Raw genomic sequence first — 22,535 nt, forward strand, 5'->3', positions numbered from 1 at the left:
GAAACAGTTGAGACTTTTTCCACCAATTGAAGTTGTATTTTCAGGTGTCTTTCTCCTACTGTTTCCTAGCTCAGAAAAATATTATAAAGTAAAACTTCTCTGAAATAGTGGTTATCTGATTACACAAACCTTTCCTCATACTCTTCCTCAAGCAAAGACTCCAAAATAGCAATATAATAACGTAAGCTATGTGAAACAGATACTGAAGTATTTGGAAATGACGAAGGTCTGCAGTTTTGGAGACTGCGTCCATTCAAAACTGCGTTTGTTTTAAACATATGGTCTGAAATCTTAATTTTGGAAGGAGTATTTTGGGTTCCTTTTTGCTGAAGGATGCTTTAAACTTTCGAAAATCCGAATCTGGTTTTGCTATTAATTAACTTTCATAAGAGTATGACTCTTACAGTACTCTCCTGCATTACTTCCCATGTATCAATGTATAAAACAGTAATGAGAGAAATTTGTATGTTGATGCATTTATCTAATAGTTCATTATCTTCAGGGGTCAAAATACTAATCACCCTCATGTATTAGGAAAAGAAAAAACACTAGTAACACAAAATAAATGCTAGTAATTAGTGACAGAAAGATGAAGTACCTGCACACACAGTGATCCAGTCTCTTGTCCCACTGAAACACGTGCGTAAGTATCATAAACTAGTGCCTGGTTACTGAATTTAGAATACAGAACATCGATAATATTAAAATTAGAAGTGTAATTAACTGAGAACAGCTTTTATTATGCACTGGATGGCTGCATATACCTACAGTCCAAGCTTTTGTCTCACTACCTGAAGGCAGTTATTTCGGAACTCTGGCTTGTCATAGCACAGAACCACGGGATCCCAGGCTGGAAGGGACCTCAGGGATCATCTGGTCCAACCTTTCTGGGCAAAAGCACAGTTTAGCCAAGCTGGCCCAACACTCGGTCCTCCTGAATCTTAGAAGTTCTCCAATGCTGCGGAATCCATCACTTCCCTGAGATCATTCCAATGCCTTATTGTTCTCATTGTGAACATTTTTCCTCTTCTGTGCAGTCACAATGTTCCCAGGAGTAACTTGTACCCATTACCCCTCAGCTTTTCCATGGGACTCCTTGTAAAAATGAAACCTCCACATTTTTCATAGACACGCTTTAAATACTGGAACGCGGTGATCAGGTCTCCCCTAAGCCTAGTTTTCTCAAGGCTGAACAAACCCAGATCTCTCAGCCTTTCCTCACCTGCAGCCTTCTCCGGCTTTTGATCGTCTTCACCAGAGACTCTCGAGCCTGCTCCCAACTTTTTTTTGCACAGCAGGGACCAAAACTGAACACAGTGATCCAGGTGTGGCCTCACAAGCATCGAGTAAAGTGGAATAATAACTTATTTATTAACTTGCTGACGCAACCCAGCATCCTGTTGGCATAATTTGAATTTACTTCAGAACTTGGTACTATATAACCAAATACTTAAGGTGAATGAACACATTGATGTATATAGGAACAACTGTTCACCTTTGTGCACTGCATGAGGAGGGCTTGTTTGTAATGATCTCTGGTGAGAAAACACAGACTTATTTTGGCATCGTGTAAGACCAAGACTCCAATTAGTTTCACTGATGCAACCTAAATGTTTATTTCCAGGAGTGGTGGGGTGAAAAATTTGCTCACAAAAAGTCACTTGTGTGAGCCAGTGCCGGACAACACCTATCCATCACAGCACTAGGTATTTAAAACCTCAGAAATAAATGGCAGAGTCTCTAAAATACTACAACAAAGTACTAGTAAACTGCAATACTAGAATGCTGCAAATGTTGATTTATTTCCACAGAGGGCAAATCCCACATAGAATGTAACTCATTAAGTAAATGGAAGGCTGTGTGAACATCAACTTTTCAAAATACGCAAGACAGAGTCAAAAAAAAATAAATTCAAATACTAGTGTATCTTAATCAGAATGTTACAGAAGTATGGCTCCTGCTTCAGTCCCCTCTCTAAACCCTGAGTAGCACTAGCAGGACTGGCAGAGGCACCAAGCTACATCCCACAGGCTCTGTACCTGAAAAAGCAACCAACATAAGCTGGAAAAGAGGAAGGACAACATTGTCTGGAGGACAGGGAAGAAGAGACTGGCTATTCCATAATGAAGAACAAGTGGCTGTAGCAGCAGTAATAGCACCTCTTTAAGCTTCCTTAGAAATCTTGCTTAACTGAATACTCTAGATCCAGTTCTGATTCCTGAGGTACTGCTTGAGACGCATTTGTATTATGCCAGATAAAAATGTAAGAACCAGACTCTGTGTGTTTACAAACGTTGTTTAATCTCTTCACCGCTCTGAGCGCTCCATTCTGAAAGGCCAGGAGATGTCTTGGCGAGTCCTGCTGGTGTAACGTATTTGGCAATTCCAGTTTCTTCCTGAACTACTTCAACGGTCTAGATAAAATACATTTAATGTTCACTTGCTTTTTTCCCTATAAAGTACCTACCATTTAGAGCTGCTGTTATTTTTTCTGCAGTACTTAATCTCAAAGTGAAAAGAGGCTCAAAGAAATGGCTCTGTTTGCAAGTCAAAAGAAATGATCAAAACATCTAATCTTCCCTCAGCTTTCTCCCTATAATTTTGCCCTCCCTTTATAAGTATTGGAAAAAGTACTTGAAACTAGTAACAACACAGAAAATATATTCTGTTGTTGACATAGCTGTCAAGATTCTCCACTAAAAAAATGAAAGGAAATAATTTTATCAAAACAAACAGTATCTTTAATGAAGATATCTACACTGGAAAGTTAGTTCTTACCCGTTAGTGAACAATTTGTGATTGGGTCTTCATGCTCCTGTCTTCTAACTGACACATTTTTACATCCAGAATGTTTCACTCTTCCTTGGAACATATCCTGTCAGGCAGGACTTACATACAAAAAAGAAGTATCTGGTTGAATCACTAATTTGATTCTGTTGACTGTCAAATGATTCAAACCGTTCTGTCAACAAAACATTCCTGGCTACTTTCAGATCTTTACTGCAGATGCAACTGGCAAAAGAATATCTTTTTTTGAAAATTAATTCATAATTTTAAAATGTGTACGGCTCAAGAACCTTATCTCCTCAAGTGTGACATGTCTTTGTTAACACCTTCAAGTCCTTCTGAAGGCACACGCGTGAGGGAAGGTGAGCGCCTGGCAGATTGATATTCTAAGCCATCACACGCTTTGCAATTTGCTCTGTCACGCACCCTCTTAGACTGTCTGCAGCGTGTCTACCTTTTATTATTATATATCCTAGAAAAGGTTTTCTCAGAGAAAACAGACTCTGGTTATTTATTGGTGGCATTAAAATAATAAAAGAAAAACCCCAAACAGATTTACAAATGAGATAGATAAAATTCTCTTCCTGATCTTTGTAAGAAGACAGCATTTATTACAATTTCATAGGCATCCTTTAGCTTCTCTGGCAAATTGCTATTCAAGAGAATTAGCTTTGGGCAAAGCAGCAATTCTTTGGTATTTTACTATAATAAAATAATTTTCCAGAAACGCACTTCCAACATATTTTGTGGAAACTTTGGCTTTTATTTCTCCACCAGGAATCCATATTCAAGATAGAAAATGATAGCAGAGATCAATGTTGCAGTCATTTCACAAAGCTTATTGGAAATATTTTTGCTTCCTGTAGAGGAAAAGATTGAATAATGAAGTAAATTCACACCCACCTCTACAGAGCTACGATCTCTGTTCAAGACATTCACAGTAAGTTGCACTTCTCTATTTCTTTTTTTTTTTAATAGTAAGGTGGATAAGTTGGAAAGAAAATATAAGAATGAAAATTGATTGCGAAGTGTATTGAAAACTTCTGCAGGTGACATTTGTAAGGGCTCTGAGGTTATTTTTGAGCTTTAGTTATGCCTAAAGCATTTTTTTTTGGCACAAACATAAGTATACGGGACAGGTATGTACCTCACAGAGCCACTGCCCAGCTGTTCCAGCTGAATGCCCCACTGGGTTTTACTGTTCCTTCTTGAGCTTGAAGCCTAGCAGATACAGCTTCATTCTGGCACCGAAAGGACAACAGGTCACCACTCCAACAGCAATTAAACCTTTAAATTAGAGATGTACACTCAATCCTCATTGGCAGGGATTATTTTTTTCTTGTTTACGGACAAATGGCCCCTCTATACAGTGAAATGGAGGCACACAGACGTGTGTGCAGGGCCACAGGAGTCCAGCTCCACACACTCCCCAGCACAGAGCCCAGAGTGGCAAATAATTCCTTAATTCTAAAGGCATGGATGAGCAATCACGGGGTCACTTCAACCAGGGGAATCGTGGTCTCCACACATCATATTACTACCAAAACATAGTGTCTGTATGTTTAAAATGCTTGGCTGCTTTGTTTGTTTTAAAAAGATTTTTGTTATTGTGAGATTTCCTCAATAATTAGGAAGCCAAGTGCCACAGATTTCAATGTGGCCGTGCAGATTTCATTAAGTCTGTGGACTTGCAGAATGCAGCCGCCTGTGTGAACTACATACACTAGAAATTTCACATTCCTGTAAAGCCAGTTTCTGTCAGCACAATGAATCCTTCAGCAAAAACAAACTGCAGACAAGAGTCAAAACAAACAAACAAAGAGCTACTGAGGTAACAGTAGTATGTAAACCAAAGTAATTCTAACAAATTCAGTGAAGTTAAAGATCTCTCCAAATATATTGAAGTCATCAATCAAAATTGAGTGTTGTCATTTACTTACACATCGTAATATGATTTTCAGATCAGCTGACGATGCACTTAATTCAGCTGTGCCAGCACGGCACAAAACACATTTTCATCAGCGAGAAAAGGACAACTCCGCTTACCGTGAGATGCTGAGATACTGCCACTTGGACATTTCAGGCAGGATTCTGAAGGAGAGTCTATATTCTCCTACCTTCACAAATCAAAATATCCCACGCCATGTTTCAGGGCTTTACCAAATCCACAGATCCCCAACACGGCTCTACACAAGGCCAGCAGCAGACGTTACGGCCTGGAAGAGGCACACCCCCACCCCTTCAGTAAAAGCCTTCCTGTTCTGCCTGCCAAGCCGAACCCTGGAAAGTAAATGTTCCACGGAAGACACTGTGCTCATCACGGCTTAGGGAGAAAAGACAATAACACATAGGAAATCTGTCAGAAATTCTCTGCAGTGAAATTGTGGCGGAAGATAAAGTCTTTCACAACTGAAAGCATCCTCTGCTTCTGGCCTACTTCTGAAAAGCTTAATGATTTTTCTAACATTGTCTATAACACTGCAGGTTCAAGGTAACAAAAACAGAAACTGCGATATTTCTTTCATCTCTATATCTTTTTATTTCAGGGTGCCTTTTGAAATTTTCTCAGTGCTTTACAATGTAGCGAATCTAGAACTACTTGGTCAACAGCAACTGATGCAGTTTTCATCTCTTCAGCCAGTTTATCAAAACATTCTCCAAGAATATGTTAGAAATAAGCAGGCTTCAAGTTCTTTGCTTTGTTTTTTTTCCCCCCATGTTTTAGCTATCAGTAACTACATTAATAATCTATCATCAGACATTAAAAAAATCTGCAATATTCAATAAATTTCACACCACGGCTTGCCATAAGTCATTTCTTGCACAGCAGCCTCCTTTGTAAGTGTGACACCTCATTCACAGACCAAGGACTACGCTCATGAGAACTGACACTCGGACATTCAAACGGCTTCAATTTAAAGAGAGGGGATCAGAAACGGCAAGCATTTCAGTAGGAGATTCACAAAATACCAGCCAAGCCTTCTCATATTCCTTGAATTTATTACTTGAAGCTTATTTTTCTCACAATACTGGAACGCAGAGAAGGGCAAGAAAAAGTAACCTCTCTATTCCTGTGGAGAACTTCTCGCACGAATGGATCCAGCTTCATGGCTCATGGCAGAGTTCAAAGCCCTCGGTGTGGCTCAAAGAAATATCACAGGCTTTACAGTTTCAGGCTTCATGACCAGAACATGCTAACCTGACATACAGCACATGACCTCACTTGTAAGAGACAGAAGCCACTTATAAGGCAGGGGGGAAAAAAAAAAAAGGGAAAAAAAAAAGAAAAAATAAAGGAGATTCTTCCTTTACCATACAACCAACGCGTTTTCTATTCACTGAGTTGTGGGAATAGCACTATTTAATTACACTGCTGGAAATAACAGGCACAAGAGTTTTGATTTTCCAAGACAGTGAAACTTCAGGTATCATTTTTTGCTGTTCTATTTGGGTTTGAGAGACCCATCATTATCGTCACTGCATCACAAAAGTGCAGGAACAGCCAGGGTTTTCCATATATTTACAACAGTTTAAAAACTGACATATCAAGTCTTTTTTATTAAAAAACAACACACAGCAATGTAAAAAAAAAAATAAACAAAGGAAAAGCAAGGAGGGAGAAAGGAAAATAAAAAGAAACATTATGTTCATTTTACAATCTGTCAAATCTTTACTTACTATAATGATTAGCTGGCTCTAACTCTAAGTCACTTTTTAATCCAGAAGACCAGAATCATACAATTTAGTATAATTTCTAATCATACACTTACTTTGCATCATATATAGCAAGATATTTCATGCTCTGTAGAGTAAAAAATGTAGGTCAGGACCCACAGGCTACAGTCTAGCTATGCTGCTGTGAGTTTAACATATTATTCTTTGGGGAAAATAATACAACAATTTAATTTCACACACAAGCCAATAATTTTCAAACATTCCGATTTCTTGAAAGGAGACTGACACCTAACACCTGCTTGGTGTGAAAGTCACCCTGCTGGATGCAGAAAAGTTTCCCGTAGAAATATCAAGTGGAAAATGTGAAAGTTTTGCTTCACTTGTACGTGAAAGACATTACAGGAGAACCGTAACTGATGCTGAAAGCTGACAGTCAGTCCATTCCCAGCATCACAGAACATACTGGGCTGGAAGGGACCTCTAAAGGTCATCTAGTCCTACCCCCCTGCGTGAGCCGGGACATCTTTAACTGCATCAGGTTGCTTGGAGCCTCGTCAAGCCTGACCCTGAATGTCTCCAGGGATGGAGCCTCCGCCGCCTCACCTGCACGTCTCCCAGACACACAGCTCTGCTCTGCTCCAGTAGCTCTGCAGCCGGCTCGTTTGACTGGATGGCTCCTAACGAACAACACGGCTTACCACCATCTCTTACTTCATCGAAAACATCTGTCCGCTTCAGGATCCAACCGTAGCAGTCTCACCGCGTTTTGTACTCATTTCTCAAATCAAATAAGCAAGGTGAGAAGAGTGCCTGAACTAAAGAGAAGGGGAACCAGCAAAATTAGGAAGTCCTCACACAGCCCAATTTATCAGTTTAGCCTAAGTATGAATGTTCCAGCTGTAATGTTGGGAAGATTAAGAATCCTGGCAGCAAGCTCTCCCTACTTGTGGTCTTACCTGCAGTGCCTTACCTCTCCAACAAAACTCTCGAACAATAAGCACGGCAGAACTGGAATGTGGGGCAGGGTCTGTATTAGCTCAGGAAAATGCCACTCTCCTTGAATAACGTTCTCCCAGAAAATTGGCGACGTGGTCGTCAAATCAGCAAGCCCTGTACTATATAACCAACTTGCACAGAAGGGACGCTACTCCATCTCACAGAACACAGTTTTGGCCTCATTTCTCCAGGGATGATAGCTCAAGGGAGAAAGCAGCAAAACCAAGGGGGTTTTCATAAGAATTAACATTGGGATCTGCCTCTGAAGTTCTGTTTAACGTTCCTCTCTCCCTACTACTTGTATGTGGATACACTGATGACTTCTTCTACATGTGGAGACGTCAGGGGACCAAAGTTGTTCGTACACACTACACAGTTGCAGGACACATCAACATTATGTTAGGGAAAACATTTTTAAGGATTTATTTTACATTGTTATGGCAGCAGTGTATTTAGACACAGTACTTAATAACAAATGATGTATCCTTATTTGACCAGCATCACTTCTCAGCACAGCAGCTGCAGAATATATAGATTCTATTCCACTACACTAATGCAGAAAGGTGTGTATTAGCGCATAACATCCCCAGTGCTGTTTGTGTAAATTTACTTCAGTCATGACTCATGGTCATATATTTAATTGATAATTTTCTGCAACCGTTTCAGACATCTCATAAATTAAATCCGTGAAGGATGAAAGATCTCTGTAGTTTCACCTGGAGACAGAGGTGATTCATCCTTAGCAAGATTCTCACTAACTTCTCAAACCTGTGCCACACAAAGACCAATAAACAGACCCACCACGGCGAAGCCCTTCCGAACGTGATCTAATGCTTCACTGACTCTAAGTAAACATGGGAATAAAGCTCGTCCGTTACTACACTGAAACTCAGCCTCTGAGAAGGCAGCCTGCCCTGCCTCAATGGAGCAGCTGCAGAGGCACGTGCACTGCAGACAACCTCAATCAGTAAAACCAACACAAAAGACACTGCACTCAAACTTGCAGCCACACTGTTACTAAGAAAGCTTCATTTTGGCCTGAAAAAAGCTATGAACTTCTTCCTAACGCCCCAACATACCTAAAATCTAAGGATGGATTATGGCAGCACTGTGCCTGTCTTCCCACTGTCAGGCTACGTCCCCGCGAACAAATCCTCTTCAAAACAGCGTGCACAAGCTTTAGTTGCTAACAAAGACAAATAGCAAAGAAATTGAGAAACACACAGTGAACCAATGAGAACGGGCAGTTTGAATACACAGATTAAAAATTATGTACTTTTTTGTGGTGATGAATATAAAACTTAATGGAAAACAAACCTTCATAAATAACAGAAAACATTTGAGTTCAACATCCTCCCATCAACAATAAGAAATTATCTCTTGATTTTCTCAGTGGAGATGTGCATAAAATGCCTGGCTAGCGATGATGAACTCTGTTTGATAAATTACAGTTTTACAAGTAGAATAGGAGGTGGTTTGTTTTTTGTGGGTTTTTTTTTAATCTTCAATGATGTCCCATGTGCTTGCTCCACTTTTAAACTCTTGCATTTTAGACTCAAAAGGTTAGGATTGAGTTTGTTCTTAAACTGACAGCAGCGTGGATAACAACTGAAAACCGTAAGCAAGAGCATGGTGAGTGCAAGGCAGGCACTGAACACACCGAAAACACTCTCTGTACTTGAGTTCACATTATGGTTCGTGATCCAACTAAATTCCCATGTTTCTCAGAGATCTCACAGGAAAGAGAGAGAAAGGAAGAACATCTGGAGAACACATGGTCGTTTCTCCTTTCCTTCAGTTAATGGTGAAATTCAGGTATCTTCTCTCTGATTCAAAACTTTTGGGTGCTTCCACGCTTACAAGTGCCAGACAGTACGGGCTGGCTACTCAGGAGACCATGTTCCACTAAATACAAGAAGGTTTTCCTTCACACCATTCAGTCAAACACTGCGGCACGTTCTGGAAATCAGATGAAGTTAAGCGTACTGCTATCTGGCCATTAAAATCAACAAGCTTCCCAATCTATCCACTCAGTAATTTAAAGCCACTTCATTACAGCAGTGCCTTTTAAAAAGTAATAATATTATGAGTGCTTCTAGTTAAACTATTAGGTTTGTCTTTTCTACCAATTAAACCGACTCACTTATAAAGAAGAAATGAGCATATCTGAAACAGAAAGTGTCCCCATCCTGAGAGCATTTAGGCAGTTTCTTTTCTGAGAAAGTATTTTAACACTTCAACAAGAAACATCTGCTCAGGAGAAGATAAAAAGCAACACCAGAGCAGCAGGAACATGCACAAGGTCACTGTTCTTCTATGATTCAGCCTGACAAATGCAAATTATTAGTGTAATGCACAAATTGCTGAGTTGCTAATGGCAAGATTCTTAACACTTCTAAGAACTGTAAAAGTAGATCTCCAGATGCCCTGGTCCCTGAGCCACAAACTGCAGTTGGATCGTCTTCATGGATCCTCAAAATCTCAGTTGTGTGTATCTTAGTCCTCAAAACACACCACATGCTTTGGCCTTTTTCTGAAAGGAGGGATCTTAAGAAAGGTTAGAGCTTTAATTAACAAAACAAAAACTACAAAAAAAAGGAAAAAAAAAAGAAACAGAAAGAAAAAAAGGGAGGAATGCCTGAGGTGCTGCTTTCAGCTTGAAAGACCAAGGAAGAATGAGGCTCTTACAATTACAGGTTAGGTGACTGCTTTTACAAATAACCAGCTGTACAGATAGCAAGTTGGTCTTAAATCTCCAAGTATTTTCCTGCTGTCTGTGGTAATAGAAGTACCTTAAAAGTACATTAAATATATCTGAGACAAAACTCGACTTCTCCCATTTCTAATAGTCTTGCCTCCAGTCTTATTAAATTATACTAACCCCAATTTAAATGCTTTTTTAAATTTAAAAATGCTACTTTATCATATTGCTTTTCTAATACACGTATGCTTCTCACCATATATATTGCACCCAACACTTGGACATAAATACATCTGCTCAAAATAGCATAAATTATGTATATGTATTTATTTAATATGCCAAACACAGTTAAATTCACAGAATAATTTGCTAAATGGATAATCACACGAGAGCTCCAAAAATGAATGGTTACTAGTTGAAGATCTGACAGCATAAGCGGTGAGCACTGCTTTTGGGAACGCAAATATTTTGTTAATGACGACTCAGAATGCCCGTAGAACTTCACACACTCTGCAAAGGACAGAATTTTTCTTCCAGTATTTTTCTAAGCAGGATTAGCTTCACTTTACAACAAAGGATGCAGATGTGAAGGACATTATATGACCCAGAAAATTTAACATCACCAGTCAGTAAGAAAGACAGTAATAGAATCCAGTTCTTCTGAAGTTTAAGCTCCCATTCAAAACACCTGTTTATTCCTCACAAACATTAAGGGGAGGGGAACAAAATTTAAAATCAAGCATTAAAAATGTCAGCAACAAGAGATACAAGAAATCATTTTCACCAAGAGGCAAAAAACTTCTGTCTTGACTGAAGACAGAATTTCATTCAGTGTATTTGATTTATCACACACAGATATTGGTTCACAACCACACATGAAATTAATAGTACATATAACTGTAGAAAGGTTCAAGATACAGATTAGCATCAATATATGGAATTGCAAAGAGTCAAATGCATAAAAACAAGGAGTCCCTACACAAAATGCAAGTCCTGTATTTTAGGTTGTCTACATAATGACGATGGGATAAATGTCAGTATTTCAAGTCTGAATGCAGAACTAGCACGTCAATGGGTAAGCTGATATATCAAATCTGTTATTTCTGAACACGATAGACTCAAAATACTGGGGTATTAAAATACAGTAATTTATTCATTAAAATTAGTAGAACATTAAAATACAGTAAATTTTACTTCGGTGTGGCCTGAAACCTTACAGCCTAGTTAGCTGTTGATATCAAGAGGGAAGAGCTGCTGACTGCAGCGCAGTTTTGTCTCCATTCATTCTATGCCTATGCAATTACTGACTAATGTTACACAAATACCTATTTTTACAAGGAGAAACGAGGATTCTGTCTCACAACTCCTTTTCTCTCTTATTTATAGGATCTAGTTATTCTAGCTATAAAAGAAAAAAATCAGACTGACAATCAGTTTATCCCAAGCTGTTCCAATTATGCAGCCACTTGATTCGAAGCGTGAATAGTTTGAATATGATATAAGAAAAGTGCTGGAATGGAAATAGCTGTTGACAGGCTCCCACCTATGGGAAACAGGAAACATATCTACTGTTTCAGGGTATTGTTATGAAACAGCCACTCGAGTCTCCAGAGTCTCTTTCAGGATTCCAGGGAAACATTAAAAGGCTCCAGCTTTCTTTTCTCCGGGGTTTTTATTAGAAGAAACTCATTCAAATTCCAACATTCCAATAAACAAGCAGGCAGAGTTAGTTACAAGTCCTCAAGGTACTACAAACGAGGCGAGTGTTTAGATGCATATAGATGCCCTCTTTCTCATACTGTACTGCTTCATTACAGTTTGGTTTGGTTTTTTTTTTATTTGGCTGGTGTTTTTTTCAACACTATGAAAACCTTTAAAGGATACATGGTCTAGAAATTTCTGTTACACAATAATTATTATCAAATATTCGTCACTGAAAACCCGTAGTGGCTATCCAGTAACAGATGAACTTTAGTTATATTACTTCACACCATTTATTATTCCAGACACTTATGACCAACATTACTTTAAGCAGTTATGTACTAACCAGGTAGGCTGAACCGGATTTCTTTCAGCAGAAACCTGGTAAATGCCACACATGTTTTGAGGTCGAGGCATCCGTTTAGTGTCAAGGCACATGCCTGGTGGACATCCTTTTAGTCCAAGTACATCTTGTTGGAAGGTGTTTGGCTGTACCTAAGTAGGAAGGAGGGTACCTCTAATGCTGACATTATTTTATTTCTTCGAGAAATTGCACTAAGTTGGAAATTACAGTAAATTCATTAATTGCCTGGCACTTTAATTTTTGTTTACACATTCTAAGTATAAAACATTAAGTTTAATATTTATCTTTCATCTTCATATTAGGAGTGAAGAGGAAGATGATGTTTCAGTTTCCTTGTAACTAAGAGACCTGTGAAATAGCTAAACTAACCAAAGCAGGAAAGAAGCTGTGCTGCAGAAATGCCTTTTAAGCACTTTCAGTGTTTTTTCACAACAGACTCCAGCTGTGGATTGCAAGACCTACACAACGCTTTTTAACCTTGCAATAGAAACATTTAAGGGTAATGATCCTTCCTGCCCATCAGATTAGTGTACTTGTGCAGGAGCCAGACCAAAAAGCCTTTCTGGTGTCCCCGAAAAGCCTTTATTATGTCCACTAGCTTTTTTAATTCTTTAATCCCAATAAAGTCAGCAAACAGATAGAGAAGAAAACCTGGGGACAAAGCATCTAAGCAAAATATCAAGGCGATTCTATTCATCACTTATAGCTCCTTCTCAACCGGAGTGCCGGGCAGGCAGGGGACTGTCTCCTTGCTGGGTTAGAGTCCTGAGGAGCTCCGTGAGCGGGGCCAGGAGGACACGTCCCCTCTCCCGAGGGGCCGCGAGGCAGACACAGCAAGGGCAAAACAACTGGGCAAGGAGAGACCTGCAATGCAGTAAAGATAGTAAAGAGACCCCGTGGAAAGGAACCTGGAGCAGATGCACGGGCAGACCTACAGAGTGATGGAAGAACTTTCTGCAGGCCTGAAGAAAAGTTATTCATGCAATCCACAAAGCAACTGAACATTGCAAGCCTGGAAAATCAGGAAGTAGGCAGGTACTAAAATTAAAAAAAAAAATTAAAAAAATTATTCCTCGACCTTTTATTTTGGTTTTGACACTGTAAAACCTGTAGCTCCATAAAGCTCAGCCCTTGAATACCAGGTACGTACCAGGCTAACCGGGAGGCAGAGCCCAGCATTCGCGTGACCTTGGCGCAAGGAGGAGGAATTCCCCACCGCGGGGCCAGCGAGGTCACCACGGCACCGCCACACGCCCCCCGGCGCCGACGCGCTTCTAACCCACTGGGTCTCTTTTGCAGGGAACCTTCTGGCTGCCCTGCCAGCGGAGGCCTCAGAGCTCCAATCTCACCCAACTGCAGCGCGAATAAAGAAACATCCGAAAGCAATGAGGATACAATTTAATACAGACCCAAACAAACCACAAAACAGGCATCAAGAGAACTACTTTATAACCAGTAGGATACTTTGCTAATAAATAAATACGTTTACTGTCCTACTGATTACAAAGGATCTCTGCTGATGTCTCTTCTCAGTTGCGTGGTTTTTACTGCACAGTTTGTGCAATATCTGGCACAACAGGGTTCTGGTCTCAGCTGGGGCCTCTCAGCAGCCCCACCACAGCAATCTACGAAATGGTGACAGAAATGCTCTCGGTATCAGTAAAGAATGTATGTGCATATAAATATAAACATAAATATAAATATATATATACACACACACACACATTTATATTCCATTTCCCTGAACCTTGGTGACCTCCTCACCTCGATTTCCTGGAAAGATAAGTGTTTTAAATGTGCTTGCTCATGAACAAAACCCCACAATTATTATTTACACTTAAAATGCTTGTATGGAAGTTTCTCAAGGTATCAGTAAAAAATATTCTTACAATACACTAATGAAGTGCACTAAGCACCCCTATGCCATTTGGCAGGTGGATGAACTTAAACAGAATGCTTTTCCAAATATCATCACTAGGACAGATGGAATCATGAAACTGTTTCTATTTCTAAAACAAAACACGTGGAAGTTCTGCTTTTAACTATCTCATCTCTTAATCATTATTAAAAAATTAAAAATATGTAATAAATGAAAAACCTTTTCACATATAAAATCAAGTTCAATGCAGCCACAGAAAGTGTTTTTAAATAGTATCAAAAGCAAAAATGCATTTTACATTAACCTCCTAAATGAAATGAATGTTGTTATGTTTGCATAAGGAATTAAATCTACGTGTAAATAAAGCTCTTTTTACAAAGCATAGTGTGGTATCATATTCAAAGATGTGCTGCCCCGTTGGCCGCATCCTAAACAAACACTAAGGACAAACTGGAACTAATTCAGTCGAACTCTGAGCTGTGGTTTCACGTGTCCATGTCAGCTCAAGTATCTCCACAGTCCATCTGTTTGGATGACAAATATTTGGAATACAAAAGTGCTGCCCTAAGAGGAAATCACGGATACCAGCTGGGAACCGGCACTGTGCTCAGGAGAGAAAACTGAAAATTGAAGAGGTAAACACTGATCAAATACATCCAAAATCCAGACAGTGGTGGTTTGCCACAGGTGTGCCCAGCAGCACCGAATGAGCTCCAAGAGCTCAGACAGAGCGCAGGGCACAGGGATTTTTCCTGCCGCGGTTACTTTAAGGCCCAATGTCCAGCCCAGGTTCTTAGAGATCACCATGTTCTGTGCAATTACTGCCATCAGCCCCAATAAACTAAACCTCTCAGCGGCAGTGACCTGACAGCGCAGATCAGCTGATGGTGCTGGCTGCTCAACTCAGCCACAGCTCGAACGAGCAGCAGATCAGAGGGAGGCCGAAGGGTGGTGACACAGCCGCGGAGCAAAAGCCACCTCCGTAACGCCGTCCCAAAGCCCTACCACGCGGTCCCTCGCTGGTCACAGCTGAACAAACCACACCGTAGCCAGGCTCTCATTCCTAAAACCATCCTTTCACTTGTTGCTTTCCAAAGTCTTCATTCTGTGATTTGGCTAGTCATCAAAGTTTTTATCTTTTTAAAGTTTCAAGCAGAGCCCAAAGCCCCCTCAAGCCATTTGTTATCCACAAAGGCTTTCGCAAGTCTTGAATAATCCCCTTTGTGGGCAGTTCCTCCTTTTACACAATACTCCTCTGAAGCGACACCGAACGAACAATATTATATCCTAATATACGCTGGACTGATTTAAGCTGGCTGCCTGAGTCAAGGACCAGATAATGACATGAAAGAGCAGCCTAGGCTGCAGGAATAAAAGTCAGAAACTCAGGAACTAACATTGTCTCAGTTCCAACACTGGACTTACGAAACTTAAGTACAGAATATCCTACATGTGCTTTTTATTTTGCCATTCCACAGAAGTGTTTCCTACTGTGAGTAGATTCGTATTTTTCTTGTTCTGTCTAAGGGATGAACAGTTTAGCAAAGTCTAGCTCTTCATGGATTTAGTTGTCATACAGCCCTGAAAAGAACAGCTTCTAAAAGAGAATATCTTTTTCAGTGTGTTTTTGCAAGTGGGTATCTTGAGAGAAGCATTGTGCAACAGTCCTTTGAAGAAAAAATGTCTATGTTCATACATAGGAAGAGAGCTGAGATGGGGAAAATGCCTCAACCAGAGCGCCCAAAGCAGATTCAATTTTTGGGTTATGGTAAGGTGATAAAATCCAGAAGAGGAATCTTTATTGTATTAATATGGTAACTGAAATCCCTGTTCAGTGTATTAAGACAACAGCCACCGACGCATCACTGCTTCCTGCAGTCATGAGAAAAGTGTCGGCTGGCTGATCACTTTGCAAAAATACAGGCAAAAATATCAACCAGCTTAGCTGAGACGCTAAATACATTCCAAATACTAATATTCAGACATTGATCTTCTCCCACCACAAAGGAACAGATACAAATTCAATAGTCCAAAATGAGCGACTCAAATATTTGTAAAGCACTTTCCTCACCAATGGATGCTGGATCAGAACACCCAGAGGCCCCACTTTTCTGCTTTTCTACAGAAGGTCTGAAGGTTAATTTTGCAGGATAGACCTGAATGTACTCATCCCATCCTTTCTTTTTGCATAATAAATTCCATGACAATTTTGCATCTTAAAGAAAAAAAAAAAAAAAGAAAAGAAAGAAAAGAAGGCACATATAATTTGATAACATCCTCTAAATATAAAGTCTGCAAATTCCAATTACAGGAGCAATTTATGTATTATTGATGGTAGCTTTAACATCTGCAATCTAGGTACAATAACATCATTGACAGCGGAAGTTTTTATACAAATTTCCTTTTGTTTCGGAACAGAAAATTCACTGGCTTCCATAAATGTCCTTTGACTACTGATTTTAAGACTTTTTTTTTTTTTTCATTTTTGACACTTATGTGTTGATAATGTTAATCACAGTTTTTTCCACATCTTTCACACTACTTAATTTTGGTTCCATTGTATAAAGACTTTGCAGCAGATATTTTCTTTGATATACTCTTTATATGCATCAAAGTAAGACAAAACAACTATCAATCACGGGGTAGAACATTTTGTAATAGATTTTTCACTTCATATTTTCTGTATTGGTTCGCATATTTACAGTGATTATGTTTGAAACAAAGAACTTATGGATAAATTTGCTATGTGCATTTGAGGATCAAGTTAAGATATTAATTTCTATTGTATTAACTTAAAACACTGAATTTAACATCCTTTTTTTCACCAGAAAAATCATTATTAGATAGACAGTGAGATAAATTCAGTTTGAATTTAGAAAACACAAATCCAATAAGCACATAGATATAATTGGTAATAAACTTTATAATTCATTCTGAGTTGTTAGGGCTCAGACAAATATCTCGCTTTCTCGCACAGAGGAAAGCAAGTTTGGTTCACGCTTCTGTCCGCGCCTGCTCCTCAGGCCTGACTGCCACGTGCCTTCCCACGGGGCTTCCGCAGGTTTCCTGCCAGGAAATTTGCTACAAGTCTCACTGAAAGAGGAAAGCCCAGACACGTTAGTAGACAATACAGGCATATGGCAGCAAGAGCTAAGAGTGGAAGGACGAGGGAAACATGTAAATAGGAAATACGTCACAAGATTAGAGCAGAATCAGGTGAGCGTGTATCCTGAGTGACGTGTACACAAGTAGAGACTCTGAGAGCACTACCGAAAGCCAAAGAAAATAGTGCTTCCTCCTTTCTCCCCTAAACTGATACATTTTACTAGGTCACACATGAAATCTGTAATTAATGCTTTTCATAACATTACCAAAATGCTTTTAATCTAAAACAGCTTTCTCATCATAAATTTATAATTTTACAAACTAGAATAATTTCTGTTATTATTAGAGGTGGTTAATAGGAAAAAGAGGACAGTAATAATAAAACTGTATTTACTAATATTTTTACAGACTTATGTGAACAGAGCTATCAGTCTCATATATTTATTTAACAGGCCATATACAGAAAAAGTCAATTTTTAGCCACTTCCAAATCCCTCCATTAGTCCCCAGTGTGAAATTAATTAATTGAGGCCTAAGACAGTAATTGTTGGCAGTGCTGAGAAGAGTGAAAAATGTAAGGAAACACTGGGATTTCAGCACAACATTTTACCTATCTATTGTTTTTAGTACCTGTTTTTACAGACCTGTAAATAACTACCCATAAATTTAAATTTACAGTATCATATCATCTATCATTGATGAATCTTAATACTGTGCAATCAATAGCTACTACACTGCAATTGGAAGCTAAGACAGAAATGCACCTTCGAAGACTTTCTCTAACCAAATTTATTTTTTCCTGATACATAACTCACACTAATAAAAGGATTTAAGTAAAAGTTTACAGAACTTGATCCAGCCCCTTGTTTCACACTTTGGGGGTTGTGCATTTACTTCTTTGAGATCAATGCAGACACATCTTCCACTCAAAGAAAGAGAGAAAAACATCCGAGAAAGCCACCATCAAAAACTTAAGAGCTGACTTACACAATACCCTGTTTGGAGAGAAATATAAGCCTTCTCAGTTTGTATTTTAAAACAAATTACTCATTAACTCCAACAGTTAACGCTTACTATGAGATCCACCTGGATTCCTACACCACAGTCCTCCTTGATTTGAAGTGATCCCTCCCGTTCAGCCTCACCAGGGCTTGGCTGGGCCGTGGAGCGAGCGGCGCCGGTGCCCGGCAGGACGGGCTGGCACCACGACGCACGGCTCGCAGCACCAGCTCTCAAAGGCCACACGCGTTAGCGTCCACTGCCATAGGAAACCAGAAAATGCATTTTCTCTGACTGTTGCATAAATTATTAACATTTTTCTGGCGAAATTACATACACCGCTTTATTTTACGCTAAGCTTTGCCCTTCAGCTGCGCAAATGCGACGTGCCCTTACCTGTGCTGGTACCAACCAGCGAGCAGCAGCTCAGAGAACTCAACTGCAAGACAGCGCATGAAGCTCAGAATTTGAGAGGAACTCGAAAAAAGACACGTCAGACTTTCAAAAACTCTTTCCAGTCACTCTAATGCAGTGAGGTAAGCACTTTTTTCCTACTTAAAGTAGGAATAAAAACTCAAGACTTTTTTTAAAAGTCACTTGTATAGAACTCCTGCACAGAGACATTTTCCCTTCAAGTTTCTTCCCCCATGGCTACACACATGTTCAGACTGCGACCAGCTGTCTGACATCCTTCTCTCTGATTGCTACTTGTTAGGCATCCCTCAAAGTCCAACTCTCCCACTGTTACAAGCAATCTCTATACCCCTTTCTCGGGCTGTATGGCACTTGTGCATTACAGAAGTCAGCCAAGGAACGATAAGTGCCTCCTGGAATGAATCAGAATTCCCTGGGGCTTGTTTATATAAGAAATGCTGAACTCAAATTTCTCAATATGTGAATCAAACCACTACAGCAAAACTAGCAGGAAAATTTCAAGACATTTTCCTATTTCATTAAGAACAGCCTACAGAGAAGATTTACTCACACTCAAATTAGTAAGCCTCATGCAAAAATCAGTGTTCCCACCTGCACGTATTACTCAAATCACTCACTGCAATCACCAGTCCACAGCTGGCAGGTGGTACCTAGTTGGGTGAAGCAGTACACAGAGGGCACAGCTTCTTCAGCTTCACTGGAACAGGCTGGAGAAGCAGGTTACAGAAAAGCTCGCAAAGTTCAACAGAGGTGAGTGCGAGACTTGGGCCCAGCCCCACGCAGCAGTCTGGGCTGGGCAGCGACAAGTCGCTCCTTCTCTCTTCATCAGCCTGCAGTGCCAGGTAACATCTGATTTTTCTCTGCTGGATACTTTCTCTGTTCGCTTTGTTACCTCTAAAACTGGTTATACTCCGCTCTCCAGGTTGATTTGATTTAACAACCAGTCATTGACTATAAACGCGACTCACTCGTAGCCCTGGGGCCTCCAGCATCATCCTGTGCTTGATAATGGTCAGCTCAGAGTGTGCCACATTAAATGTCACGGTACACACAGCACCCATGCCCTCAGATAACCACACGGCAGAAATAAATCTACCAACCTACAATTTCAGGTAATTTCACCAACCTGAAACAAAGCACTTTTTTTAGAGCATCTCGAATTCAACCTTTAAACTACACAGGTATGTTCAGTCACTAAAGAACGTTTCCCAGCCCCAGAAATTAACTTACTCTGGCATCGTATCCGAGGTGATGCTATCATCATTCTCTTCCTTGCGCAGTGTGTGCCTGATGATGAAGTCCTGATTATGAGGGCAAGGCAGAACTAAGGGCACTCATGTGCCCTCATCTGCCACAGCCAAAAAAAGATCTCTTCTAACTACGAGAATATGTCAAGACTAATGATGTACAAAGAATGGATGAGTCTGGCTACATTAGATTATGAGGAAGGGCAAAATTTACCTAAATCTACTTTATTAAAGATATGTAAAAGAACAAAAACCGGAGGGAGAAGTAGGAATGTGGCAAAGGCAAAAAGACAAAAGGTGAGAGTTTGGGGGGTTTTTTGTCCAGTTTTACACGGCATCAACAATCCAACCGGTAAAATGTAGTCCTATAGGAAACCTCCACCATAAACACTGCCTTTTGTGCAGGTGCTGCCATCTGTAAGATTTTTCTCTCATATACCTTGGAATTCAAATTTCTGTAAGAAGAGATTTGTCTAGTGACTTGGAGTCTTACTTTGTTACAGTATATTCTAGAGGCATTAAAAACTGGGCTAGGTTCTTCAGGTGCTAGGATAAATTTCATGCTGGCTTTAAAATTGCTAAAATATAAGGTCTTCTTGAAGTATCACAAAGTTATCCTTATTCCTCCACAACCGTAATACAGCTGGTACAACTGCTGTTATGACTAGAAAAATGCATACGTGACCCTATGTGTACACGCAAAGTACGTGTAAAACTCAGATCATCAACATTTCAGAATTGCCAAAATTTCACGACTTACTAACTTGTATACCAGGGAGAAACAGCTAGTTCTGAGCTGGTGCTTCTTGTGCAAGAGTTGTTTATCAAGAGGAAAAAAAAAAAAAGTACTTCAAACAGTAAAAAAATATATCTTTTAAGGTTTAAAGCTACTACAAAAAAGAATTTTATTTCAACAAGAAATAAAATCCTACTTCTAATACATGAAACAGTAAAATGGAATATTATGTCAAATAAACTGTTTTTCAGCCAGTTTTTAAAAACATTCCTTTTCTGTCTCACGTGGCAATGAAAACAGTGGGACCTGCTGCCTACTTAGTAAAGCAACACTCCTCTTCAAACAGTTACTGTTTTTCTTTTTAAATAGGAGAGATTTTTTTAACTAGACACAATCCAGAGCGAAGCACACGATAAAGCTTTTGGCAGTGCTTACTTCAAATAACCCGAATAGCTCATCACAGCTTTGTCAGTACTAAGCAGCACACCTATTCCAAGAGTTTGTTAAAACCCTTTATATCCTACAGCACTACCACGCATTCTGCGTAGAACATCTCTTTTCCAAGCCCAGTTCGTGGATAATAACTACAGCTTGGTAAGGGTAACAACGCTTTTTTTTTTCCCCCATCATGTCTATGAAGATAACAATCACACTGGGCAAAATTCCACAGGAACTATGTCACAAATAGCCTACAAATCTCACTATTTCAGCTCTTCGGGCTACTGGCTTTCTTTAGTAAGTTCAGAAGTTTCCCACCATTTGTGTCAAAGGCAGTATCTCAAAGCCCTGTGTTACAGAGTAAAGCTCGGAAAGGGAAGAATACTTCCCCACAGACCGAGCCGTGCTTCGATGCAGTTTTATGCGCTCCTCTTTCTTTAATTTACCCGAAGTTAACCAGCTGATAAACAGGAAAAAAACGTATCCAGGAAACCAAAGATTATTCACTGGGGAGAACAAATTACAAAACTGTTCTTCGTGGCCAGTAATCACTTAAATCACAAACCATTAGCAGTAATCACATTGATCACATAAAACAACTTGCAGCCCCAAGAAGCAGCTAACTGCAATCCTTCAGAATATAGGCTATTAGCAACGCTAATACATAATGACTTAAAATGGCTATTAAAAAATAATATCAATAGCTGCCTCACTACGAAGCATTGACCTCTGACTACTGAACAATGTGATATTTTAACTAAACATTTCAGTGAAGCTCATTTTTCAGACAATGACAATGGTTTGTTAAGAATTTAGCATATACGTACTTCAAGGACTTCAAAGACAGTCATGAGACGGAAACATTCAGCTGCAAGTTGTAAATGAAATGTTTCACCGAAACATCACATAATACTGGGGGTCAAAGCACTAGTTAATTAACTGCCAAAATGCATACATGTATTCACACGAAACTGCATATTACTTTCAGAATGCATGAGGATACACGCATTGCTACTCCTTTCAATGGTAAAAAGAAGTTTCTTGGGATTTTGATAAATACCCAACGAGATCCTCCCCAGACATCCTTGAGAAATTCAGAGTGTCATTGCATTGCCTACTGGTCTTTTTTTGCGGTCTTTCAATTTGCTGGAATTAGGAATATATAAGGTATCCAAAAATATCACTAGTGTTTGTCTATTTGCCACGCATTCCCCTGCTCTGGATGCCGAGAGCATCCCCCCCTCTTCACTAGGGATCTGTGCAAGTCCTCTGGCTTAACCGAGCACACTTGATCAAAAAGGAAAGCAAGAAAATGGGCCTCAGGATGAGAAAAGGTCAGAAGAGAAAGACAGCAGTGACCAGTAAGCAGCACAGCATCTGGAAGCAGCTGACGTAACTACATTACAGCTTCCTGTGCACTTCTTTCAATACCCTCAAGTCCTTTAAATTAAGGTTTGGATTTCCTGCAGCCC

The sequence above is a fragment of the Apaloderma vittatum genome, unplaced genomic scaffold (genome assembly GCF_000703405.1).
Source record: "Apaloderma vittatum isolate BGI_N311 unplaced genomic scaffold, ASM70340v1 scaffold160, whole genome shotgun sequence".
Classification (NCBI taxonomy): Eukaryota; Metazoa; Chordata; class Aves; order Trogoniformes; family Trogonidae; genus Apaloderma; species Apaloderma vittatum.